Source organism: Ahaetulla prasina, chromosome 1 (assembly GCF_028640845.1).
Source record: "Ahaetulla prasina isolate Xishuangbanna chromosome 1, ASM2864084v1, whole genome shotgun sequence".
NCBI lineage: Eukaryota > Metazoa > Chordata > Lepidosauria > Squamata > Colubridae > Ahaetulla > Ahaetulla prasina.
In genome coordinates this window covers 26104143-26116596 of record NC_080539.1, presented here as the reverse complement: position 1 = coordinate 26116596, position 12454 = coordinate 26104143, and the positions used below count along the sequence as shown (strand labels likewise).

Genomic DNA, 12454 nt, shown 5'->3' with positions numbered 1-12454 from the left:
ACTGTGTGTGGGGCGGTGCTACAAAGGCATCACCCGCGAGTTTGCTGATGTATTCAGTGGGCAACTGGGAAAATATACGGGTACCCCGGTGTCCTTCAGTTTAGACCCCCAGGTAGCGCCTATTCGCTTGAAATCCAGAAGGGTGCCGTTCGCATTGAAGGCTAAGGTTGATGAGGAGCTTGACAAACTTATCGCTCAAGGGGTCTTAGAGCCCATAGATCACTCCCCCTGGGAGACCCCCATTGTAATTTCATTAAAATCTGATGGGGCGGTGAGAATATGTGCTGACTACAAAGCGACAATTAATAAGGCTCTGCAGGCCAATCCTTACCCCGTACCAGTGGTGCAGCATTTGCTGCACAACCTGAGGCAGGGCTCGATTTTTGCGAAGCTCGACCTCACGCAAGCCTATCAGCAGTTGCCGGTAGATGAAATTTCCGCCTTAGCACAAACGATAGTAATGCACCGGGGAGCTTTCAAATGTAACCGCCTACAATTTGGTGTTAGTGTAGCCCCCGGGTTGTTCCAATGCCTGATGGAGCGGTTGCTCCAGGGGCTGGAGGGCGTCGTCCCGTATTTTGACGACGTCCTCATTTCAGCTAATGATCCGGAGGACCTAGCTGTGAAACTGAGGACCGTTTTGCTCCGTTTCAGGGGTGCCGGATTGAAGCTGAAGAGGGAAAAATGTCAGATTGGAGTCTGGCAGGTGGAGTTCCTTGGATTCCTTCTGGATTCCCAGGGGATTCACCCTGCCCCCTCCAAAGTAGAGGCCGTTCTACGGGCCCCTGTCCCTTCTAACAAAACGGAGCTCCAGGCCTTCTTGGGGCTACTAAATTTTTATGCTATATTTTTGCCCCATAAAGCGGCCCTTGCAGAGCCCCTCCACCGGTTACTCGACGCCAATGCACCTTGGAAGTGGGACAGAGCGGCCGCCGCATCGTTCCAAGCTGTTAAAAGTCTCCTAACTTCCCAGGCGGTCCTTGTCCAATATGATCCTCAACTTCCTGTCACCTTGGCCTGTGACGCTTCACCATTTGGCATAGGAGCCGTATTGAGTCATGTGTTACCTAATGGTGCTGAGGCTCCCATTGCCTATTACTCCCGAACGCTTTCAGCACCTGAGCGAAATTACAGCCAAGTAGATAAGGAGGCCCTTGCAGCAGTGGCCGGAATTAAAAGATTCCACCACTATCTGTACGGCCGGTTCTTTTATCTAATTACGGACCATAAGCCGCTACTTGGACTTTTGGCCGGGGACAGGCCCTCGCCCCAGATATTGTCACCTCGAATGACCCGCTGGACGGAGTTCTTGGCCGCTTATAATTATCAGCTGAATTATCGGCCGCGAAAAGCGATCGGGCATGCTGATGCCCTGAGCCGATGCCCCTTGGCTGTTCCGGTCGCTGACCCAGCTCCTGCGGTCCCTATTTTATTGGTCGAAGAATGGCGGGCCCCGATATCCGCTGTGGATATCGCTCGCCATTCTGCAGAGGACCGGGTCCTGGCTCAGGTTCTGGACTGGGTCCGGAGAGGCTGGCCAGGAAGCCCGGTGGAAGGGGAATTCATTCCCTTCCGACGGAGACAGCATGAGCTGTCTGTCTTTAAGGGATGCCTCTTGTGGGGGAATAGGGTAGTGATCCTGTCCACCTTGCAGGATGCTATCCTAAAGACCCTCCATGAGGCCCACCCGGGGATTGTCCGCATGAAACTGCTGGCCAGGAGCTATGTTTGGTGGCCGGGAGTGGACCGGGACATTGAGTTATGTGTCTCCGGTTGCCAGAGTTGCCAGCAGTCACGGCCGGCTCCCCCGGCAGTGCCCATTAGGGACTGGGAGCTGCCCCGTTCACCATGGTCCCGGATCCATATGGATTTCGCGGGCCCATACTTAGGTCAGTCATTCTTGGTGGTAATTGATGCCTACTCCAAGTGGGTGGAGTTGGCAAACATGTCATCTACCACCGCGGAAGCCACAACCCGAGTACTAGAACGGTTGTTCATCACCCACGGGTTGCCCGATCTCGTGGTGACGGACAACGGGCCTCAATTCGCATCGGCACCATTCCAGATGTTTTTGGCAAGGCATGGCATTCGCCATGCACCTACGGCTCCGTTCCACCCGGCGGCGAATGGCCGGGCAGAACGAGCCGTCAGGTCTGCAAAAGAGGCGCTGGCCCGTTTGGGGCCCACCAATTGGCATCACCGGATCTGCCAGTATTTACTGGCACAACATACCACCCCAGATCCGGTTACCCATATAAGCCCGGCTGAGCTGCTAATGGGACGGCGGCTCCGGACTACCTTGGACCGACTACACCCCCAATATGACTCTGACAGCACCCGGGACTACGCGGATATAAACTGGTCATTTGAAATAGGGGCCCTGGTCTTTGCTCAGAACTTCGGATCGGAACCCAAATGGGTGCCCGGGGTGATCACTCGAATAACTGGACCCTATTCCTACAGGGTCCAGCTGGCCGATGGGAGAGAGTGGCGGCGACATGTGAATCAGCTGAGACGACGAGCACCGGACACCGAGGAACCGCCCGCCGAACAAGACTACCAACCCAATGCAAACCCAGTTCTATCTGCTAGGCCTACGACCCCTATGGCCCCTTATGACCACGCTGGGCCACCTGCAAGGGCCAGCTGGCCGGACCAGGGATCCGGGGAGGGACACCAACCCTCAAACCGTAGAGCGATCTCGCCGGCTCACATACCTGGGTTCCCTGAAGTTCCCGCTCCGAGTAGTCCTTCCCCATGGGTGGAGTCTTCATCTTCAGCAAGTCCGGAAAAGGCCTCGCCTAGTCCTCCTCCAAGGGCGGAGTCGTCTTTGGCGGCAAGCCCGGCCCAAGCCTCTCCCACGCCTGCTGCAGCGTCATCATCTCCTGTGCTAAGGAGATCTGGGCGGAGCCGGCGGCGTCCAGCATATTTAAATGATTACGCATGCGCAATCCAGGAGGGGAGGAGTGTTATGTCTGTTGGCTCCGATAAAGTCCTCGCGGTTACGACCCGGCTAAGCCTTGACAACAGCCAGGTGGTCCCTGATTGGCTTAGACGGGCCAGGACTAAGGCGGGAGTTTTAGAGCCCTGTCATTGGAGGGAATCCTGAGGCAGCTAGTATTTAAGTGCTGTCAAAAGGAGTTCCGAGAGTTCTGTTCTTACTGTTGTTGAGTTAGCTTGTTATTAAATAAAGGTTAGATTCATTACAGCTCCTGTGTGGACCCGTTCTGTACCCACCATCGACAAACATAATACTGTCCATGGAAGTTGTGAGCAGTTTAGGATAGGTGATGTCACAATGTGGTGTCATGGTTTTTTAAAATCATAATTATATTTGCACAGGCAAATTGAGAGCAAGATTTGCCCACCCTCTGATTCTGTTCTAAACTCACAGTGAGAATACTGTCGGCACTCCCCCGGAAAATTTCTCCTTATTTTCACTGCCCAAGCTAGCAGTTGTGGTTCTATATAGCTTGACTATCCCTGTGATATATAGATTAAAATGTAATTATTAAAAGTCTCTGAATATTTAAATCCTGCCCAGCCCTAACATCCACAAAATTATTAGCTTTATTCTGGGGGAGAGAAATGAGAGTTTATACAAATTCATTTCACATTTTAAGAGGTTTGCGGTATTGCAAAGTTTAAGAGCCACTGGCAGACTAAATCAGTTAAAGTTATCAGCAGTTTATCAGTGGGCGTTCCATTTTAATCTGCCGGCTAGGAAAATTGAAACTCTTGTTCTTAGTGCTGCTTTGTTTCTGTGTTTTGCTGTTCAAAGAGGGTTGGCCTCTGGACCCCTTTTTGTGTGTGGTAGGGGCACGGGGACATTTCTGGAGATATTTTGATGATGCTCTCACAATATGGCAGACGGAAAGGTGTTTCCTTCACCACACAGCTCCATAGAAGGGAAAACCACCTTGAACTGTGGCGGCTAATAAATGTAATCATAAATAAATATAGTTTCAGAATTCTAAGTTTCTCAGAGTAGCTTGGCTGAGATGGGCAACTACAGAAATTGATTGATTGATTGACTGAATGAATGACTGAACGTTGCACAGATTTATTAAAATGCTGCCTCTGGTTTGCTGCAGGATGCCCCCTAGAACAGGGGTCTCCAACCTTGACAACTTTAAGACTTGTGGACTTCAACTCCCAGATTTCCTTAGCCAGCTTTGCTGGCTGAGGTATTCTGGGAGTTGAAGTCCACAAGACTTAAAGTTGCCAAGGTTGGAGACACCTGCCTAGAAGCTCCCAGTTATTTATTAAATTTGTTTGTCACCCATCTTTCTTAGCAATTTTTCTAATAAAATAGGGTCCATGGGGGGGCACAGAGGCATTCTTGGAAATGAAGATAATACTGGATCTAGTTTATAGCATGCCAGTGTCTCTGCTAACTCTAACTACACTGTTGTTGTTTTTAAATATAAAAGATCAAGAGCAGCATGGTGCAATTATAGGAAAACATGGATGCGCTGTGAATGCATTTTAGCTTCCAGGTGCATTATTAAGAACTCAGTAACGCGGAATAAAAACATAAGAGATAATTAAAGGCTTTACTCAATAGGTAAAAAAGGTAAACGTTCCCCTTGCACAGATGTGCTAGTCGTTCCCGACTCTAGGGGGGGTGCTCATCTCCGTTTCAAAGCCGAAGACGTCTCCGTGGTCATGTGGCCAGCATGACTCAACGCAAAAGCGCACGGAATACTATTACCTTCCCATAAAGGTGGTCCCTATTTTTCTATTTGCATTTTTTACCTGCTTTTGAACTGCTAGGTTGCCAGAAGCTGGGACAAGTAAAGGGAGTTCACCCCATTACACGGCACTAGGGATTCGAACCGCTGAACTGCCGACCTTTCGATTGACAAACTCAGTGTCTTAGCCACTGAGCCACCGCATCCCTCCTCAATAGGTAGAAGAGACTAATTTAAAATCCTAATGTTTCCAGAGTTTTTCATCAGGAGCATCCACAGTTGGGGGTCAAAAAAGTCAAGACGGAAGCTTTGATCAGCATCAAAGTCCTTTCCTTTTTTTTAATGTGCTGCGTGCATGTCACACATAAAAGCAGGTGGATCTTGGATCACGAGCTTACTGCTTCAATTTTGTTTGATCTCTTGGCTTATAGCTACCCTGATACTTTTTAATAAGTTAATAATTATTACATGACTAATGTGTTTGCTTAATTAAATATAGGGATTTTTCTTCTAGGCAGCATAGCTCTTACTGCTTTGGGTGCTTATAAACTCCTCTGATATTCTCCTACTTCCTGGTGCCATGTGGAGTCTAACGTGCCGTTGGCACCAAGTCCTGTGTTCATAGACATTTTAATGAGTCAATAGCTCTCCAGTAATGCCTCCTTCAAAGTAGAAAGTCTTGGATGCATGAGATGCATTTTCCTGTCGCTTCTTCCAACACAGGGCATTGGATTTGAGGCTCAGTGCAGGGTTTGTCAACCCTGACAATGTTCAGATGTGGAGTCTTTCATGCTAGTCTAGCACTGATGAAGTTACCTAGTTTAGGTAATGAAACGTCTTCAAGAAAACAAGCAAGCTCAGAGAGCACCAAGAACCCCTCATTTCAACCCCGAGCTACAAATATTCTCCTTTACTGGTAATGTTAAGATGTGTGGACATCAACTCCCAGAATTCCCCAGCCAGCCACTAATAGGGTTGTTTGTGGTAGGGAACCTCGTGATGTCCCAGAACACCACAAACAATTTTCTTTTGCAATATATTTCTTTCTGGAACACTCTATAAGGCTTAATGTGGACCATTCCTGGAATAGCCAAACTGACCTACAGTCGTTTAGACAAGGGGTCTCCAACTTTGGTCCCTTTAAGACTTGTGGACTTCAACTCCCAGAGTCCCTCAGCCAGCTTTGCTGGCTGAGGAACTCTGGGAGTTGAAGTCCACAAGTCTTAAAGGGACCAAGATTGGAGACCTCTGGTTTAGACTAAAGTTGAATGCTATGACATTCCCCAGAACATTTCTGTGTTTAGCAGGATAAATGTGCTCAACTTTGTCCAGGTGCTCATTGTTCTTTCTTCAATTCAGACAATCATCCTAACCATCTAATGACCCATAATCCCTTGCGGGGTGGAGTCTGGGCATCTGAATGGAGCTAGCAGAGTGTTTTAATGGCCGGATGCCTTTCCTGTCACCAATGTGGAGTTTTGTTCAGCAGATAGATTCTCAGAGAGCCCAGAGAGAGAAATATCTGCCTCTACCTAGGATCGAACTTGCAGCCTCCACTGTTCAATTCAGACAATGTTTTGGCCAAAAGAGGGGAAGCTGGAGCTGGCAATGTAGAATCTGTTAAGCTGCAACCTTCCATATTGTCAGTGAAGGAACCGGTCTCCTCCCTAGATCATGGGAAGGCTGTTAGAAAATCAGAAAACCTCCAGGAGTGTACATGGGGATATATTAGTTCTAAATGGGAAATAGATCAGTTGCTGGAATTGTAATTGCATCTCTTTCATCTTAATAAATCGTACTAGATAACTCTGTGACAATCTTGTTTAGAAAAAAAAATTACTTCTGATCTCAGGCAGCTGCTGAAGTATTTAACCCAATGCTTTGACACCATCTCTTTCGAAGTACAGGCTATACAGCCCAAGTGTATTCCCACCACGCGCTAAATGTGGCTTAAGTACGATTGCTGTTCTATATGGTTTAAGGTGGTGGCCTTGGTTCACACAGGTTAGGCGGTATCACTGGATTCCCACAATAACTTATTACTCAAGTCCATTTTGGTCTAATCTAGTTTGGGTGTGAATCCAACTTTTATATGGCTCCTGTCCATCAAACAACAATTGATACTGGTTTTTACCTGCTGCTTCGTAATATTCTCAGGGTCACTGCAGGCAAGGAAACTATTATCCTTGAAGGCAATTAGTGAACCAGCAAATTCAGAAGTTGGGAGGATGACTATTTAAGGCGTCTGGTCGCAAAGCATGGAAGATCTGAGTCCATAAAGCAGGAGTAGAGAACTTGTGGCCCTTCAGACATTGATCTATGGCCACTTCTAGCAGCCTCCACAATTGCTCTGATCAATGGCAAGGCACAATGAGAGAGATCTCAGAGCTAAAAGCAGCTTGCAAATACACTGTTCATCTCTCAGAGCTGTTCTGTTCATACGAATGCAGCCACAATATTATGCTACTCCCCCCCCAAATTATCGGTAAATGTGCCCCTTGGGCAGCAAAGATTGCCTATCTATGTACAGGTAATCTTTGGCTTTCAACCACAATTGGGACCATAATATCCATTGCTAAGCAAGGTGGTCATTAAGTGAGTCATGCTCAATTTTATGACCGTTTAATTAAGTGAATCATATAGTCATTAAGAGGATCCAGGTTTCTCCATTGATTTTGCGTGTCAGAAGCCAGCCAGCGGTGGGATTCAGCTGGTTCGGGCGAACCGGTAGTTAAATTGCTGGCTGGCTCCGCCCCACCTCTCCCCGCCCCTTCCAGGAATCCCCACGAGCCCTGTTTTCACTGCCAGGAGGCTTCAGGGAGGCCTCCTAGGCCCAAAATGGGGTGAGGGGTGGTGCACCGCAGCTCCCCTGCAGCCTGTTTTCACTCCCAGAAGGCTGCAAGGAGGCCTTCTAGGCCCAAAACGGGGTGCAGGGGAGGGGCTCATCCTCCTCCACAGCCTGTTTTTGCTCTCAGGGGCTGCAGGAGGCCGAATGCTGCTGTCACACCTGCTAGCCATGCCCACCATGGCCACGCTCACCCAACCCATCATTATGGCAGGAAACCGGTTGTTAAATTATTTGAATCCCACCACTGAAGCCAGCTGTGAAGGTTGCAAATCAGAGTCAGACTACTTTATTTGGCCAAGTATGATCAGACACACAGAAGAAAAACATCATGGTGTCAAAATCTAAGGGACTGGTTTGGACAACACTCAACAGCACTTTTTCATGTGGCTGTTGACAAAAATAGTATCGCCAACATGATTGCCAATGTCCGATGACGGATAAGAAGAAGATTAGACACGCAAAGATTTTGTCTCCGGTGCAGAAGCTCTCAGTGTACATGCAGAGTAATAATAACCATAATAACGATATCAATAAGAGTGGGTAGTGGAGAAGATGAGAAGGATAATAATAATAATATTACAGCCATACAACATGGATGTATGTTATAACTGCATGTCATAATTACATCATCATCATCATAACAACAACAACAACAATAATATCAGAGTTGGAAGGGACCTTGGAGGTCCTCTAGTCCAACCCCCTGCCCAGTCAGGAAACCCTACACCATTTCAGACAGATGGCTATCCAACATTTTCTTAAAAATTTCCAGTGTTGGAGCATTTACAACTTCTGCAGGCAAGTTGTTCCACTGATTAATTGTTCTAACTGTCAGGAAATTTCTCCTTAGTTCTAGGTTGCTTCTCTCCTTGATTAGTTTCCACCCATTGCTTCTTGTTCTTCCCTCAGGTGCTTTGGAGAATAATTTGACTCCCTCTTCTTTGTGGCAACCCCTGAGATATTGGAATACTGCTATCATGTCTCCCCTAGTCCTTCTTTTCATTAAACTAGGCATACCGAGTTCCTGCAACCGTTCTTGCCTCCAGTCCCCCAATCATCTTTGTTGTTCTTCTCTGCACTCTTTCTAGAGTCTCAACATCCTTTTTACATCGTGGCGACCAAAACTGAATGCAATATTCCAACTGTGGCCTTACCAAGGCATTATAAAGTGGTATTAACACTTCACGTGATCTTGATTCTATCCCTCTGTTTATGCAGCCCAGAATTGTGTTGGCTTTTTTGGCAGCTGCTGCACACTGCTGGCTCATATCTAAATGGTTGTCCACTAGGACTCCAAGATCCCTCTCACAGTTACTACTATTGAGCAAGGTACCACATATACGGTTCCTGTGCATTTTGTTTTTTTTAGCTTAAATGTAGAACCTTACTTTTTTCACTGTTGAATTTCATTTTGTTAGATAGTGCCCAATGTTCAAGTCTGTCAAGATCTTTCTGTATCTTGAGCCTATCTTCTGGAGTGTTGGCTATTCCTGCCAGCTTAGTGTCATCTGCAAATTTGATGAGTTCCCCATCTATCCCCTCGTCCAAGTCATTGATGAAGATGTTGAAGAGTACTGGGCCTAAAACAGAGCCTTGGGGTACTCCACTGCATACTTCCCTCCATGTGGATGTCACATGTTGGTTGTCAAGCACCCGAATTTTGCTCATGTGACCGTGGGAATGCCATGATGGTTCGTTAGTATGGGAACCAGTCATAAATCATTTATGTACTATTGTAACTTTGAATGGTTGCTAAATGAATGGTTGTATACCACATAAACAATTACTTGAATTATTTCCGTTTGAAGGCAGTTCCCCCCATTCTGCTTGGTGCATGGTTTGCTATCCTTGTGCCACATATCTAGAAAATTTCAGCAACTGTCATATTGGGCACGGAAGTGCAGTATCAACAAATCATTGTATTTCTTCTCAAATTGCATGTATGTGCTTTGATGTTTACACTTAGGTAAGGGCAGTACACCGGAATGGTGGGTCTTCCTCTGTGTTTCAAATGGAAGGGAAGCCAAGGAAAGGGGGGGAAAAATCATAATCTTGCAGAAAGTGTCATTTTCTTATTGCAAGTCCCTTTCCCCAAATCTGATCTTTTACCAGCAGGGAGAAACATTACAGATATATTACAAGGTAGGTGACAGCAGGGAAGGAGAACAATTTTCATCAGGAAAATAGCTTATGGGGGGGAAAAAAACTACTTTTCATCCAATTACCACAGTCCTAGTCAGATTCACACATGTAGAAACAAAGTGCCTGCTCTTTTCTCTCCCCCCAGCCCCGCCCCCACATTCTGCCTTCAGCCAGCAGGACATCCAGTCACGGTTGTCCTAATACCACCTTTGCTACTTTCTAAAAATAAGCCATGTTTTGTTTCACATCGTGCCCTTACAAATAGTTTGAGGACAACAGGTCTAAGTTTATCCTTAGAAACAATCCATCAAAAAGGACCATCATCTACCGGCCTCGGTATTTCCCTCAATATTTCCTTGTGAGCATGTACATTACAAGTTGTTTCCTTGAGTAACTTTACCTGCAAACCAGAGGTGGGTTTCAGCAGGTTCTGGCCAGTTCTGGTAGCGGAAATTTTGAATGGTTCGGAGAACCGGAGAACCGGTAAATACCACTTCTGACTGGCCCTGCCCCTATCTAATCTCTGCCTCCTGAGTCCCACCTGATTGGGAGGAAATGGCGATTTTGCAGTAACCTTCCCCTGGAGTGGGGAGGGAATGGAGAGTTTACAGTATCCTTCCCCTGGAGTGGGCTGGGAATGGAGATTTTACAGTATCCTTCCCCTGCCATGCCCACCAAGCCATGCCACACCCACCGAACCGGTAGTAAAAAATTTTGAACCCCACCACTGCTGCAGACCTTAAGATTATCAGGGTAGAGTCCATCCTTGGGGATTTGAATGTGCTGTTGTGTAGTGTTTCTCCCCCCCCTTTTTTTTGCCATCAACCAACTGAATACAGGGAGGTGCCGATGTGAGATTCACACTCAATAACCCTCTACTGAGCAAAGCACTTGCTTTAGTGTGAACTTGGGGAATGTTAATGGCCTAAAAGAGGTTCTTTTTCACAGCCAAATGAATCCCCAGCAATTAACAGGCAGCGAAGGGCAAATTGAGGGCAGATTGTCTCCAGTAAGACAGGCCAAGGATCCATGAGGTCCACCCACCCACCTGTATCTTGAAACTGCCCAATTGTCCATCGGCCAAGGCTGTGCCTGTTTTTCCAGTATCTGCTATCCAAAGATAGGTTGGATATGCATTAGGGCTGCAGAACGCTTCAGAGACAAAGAATAAAGTGCTTCAGAATGTGCAAAAGAGCTCATGTAGGGCCAATCAACCACTCTGCACCGAGTTGTGAGTAGAAATTACGCACCGAGAGACCTGGCAGGCAATCCTCAGCTACAGACACAAGGAAGAACGTAGGGTCACCACTAAGGAAAGCGGAATCACCCCATGAGCCAGGGCGATCCAAAAATGTCCAGATTTAAACTGAACACTTACATTCATCTCTAATGACATGACTGATTGCCAGAGGCCCGAAGTTAAAGCTAAATTGTGTGAATTGGGGATTGTTGAGGCTTTCTTTCAATTCTCTTTCATTTTTTCCTTTGCTATGGTGTCTTTTTAAACAGTTAAAGGTATGATCCAGGACTGCTTTCCTTGCACCATTACTTGGTAGGCTCTTTAGCTGAAGAGCAGATTAAAAATACTTTCAATAAATACCTCCTCCTTTCAGAATCGCAGAGCTTCTTGGGAACGGCATCGTTCTGAATTTTGAAGCTTCCCTTGTGTAATTCCATTAAATGTTCTCCTGCCCTCCCACCAGACAGAATCCTCCTGCCTTCTCTGCTGAAGTCTCCCCTGGGAATAGTGCTTGAGTGGGGTGGGGTAGCAGGGGTGAAATGTTCCCGGTTTGGACCGGATCAGCTGATCTGGTAGCAATGGTGGCAGGTGATTTGGAGAACCAGTAGCAAAAATCCCTGCCCCCCCGCCCATCCCCACCCAATCGCCCGCTTGCCGCTTCTTTCCAGCTCGCTCGCTTTTCCCACCCCACTGGTAGGAATAGGTTGTAAAAATGCTTTTAAAAGGCAAAAAAAGAGAGTCTCTGATTATCACAGCTGAGCTGCGCGATCGTCAGAGCCTTTTTTTTTACTTTTAAAAACATATTTTTGAAACCTCTTTGGCCAAATAGGTTGTAAAAAAATGCTTTTAAAAGTAAAAAAAAAAAGATCGCGTGTCACAACTGATCACATCCCCCCCCGCGCGCTGTTCTACTTACCCCATGCCTCCTTTTGGTATGCACTGCATGCGTGCACCATGCATTTGGTGCATGGTGCATACTGCGCGTGCATGCGTTTGGTGCACAGCGTGCATGCGTTTGGTGCACAGCGCACATGCGCAGCCAGAGAACCGGTAGTAAACCAATTCAGATTTCACCACTGTGGGGTAGAGACATAAAACAAGAACAGGAGGGGGGGGAGAGTTGCTCCTAGTACATTCATAGCAGGACAATCCTTTCAGAACTCTCATAAAACTGCAAGGCTCTCTGGAGAAAATTTACTGGATTTTTTTTGCAGCACTTCCAGGATTGACATGTGACCACTGTTACACAGTCATTCCAGGAAATACCGTAAAGATGTTAACAACTCTCGAGAGAGCTTTAAGGGCTGCCCAGATTGTTCTTGACTTATAATGATTGGGACCAGAATTTCTGTTGCTAAACAAGGCGATTGTTAAGTTGTTAAGTGAGTCATACCCAATTGCACAATCTTTTTTCCCACGGTTAGGCAAATCACTGTAGTTGTTAAATGAATCATGCAGTTGTTGTGAATCCAACTCCCCTCATTGTCGGAAACTGGCTGGGGAAATCACAAATGGGGATCACATCCTCCT

The 12454-nt window shown here is 46.9% G+C and overlaps 1 protein-coding gene across 1 annotated transcript in view; it reads left to right on the top strand.

Annotated features, from left to right (window-relative positions):
- Positions 1-12454, top strand: part of RABGEF1 (RAB guanine nucleotide exchange factor 1) — a 185276-nt gene that overhangs the window by 160771 nt on the left and 12051 nt on the right. The window lies entirely within an intron of this gene.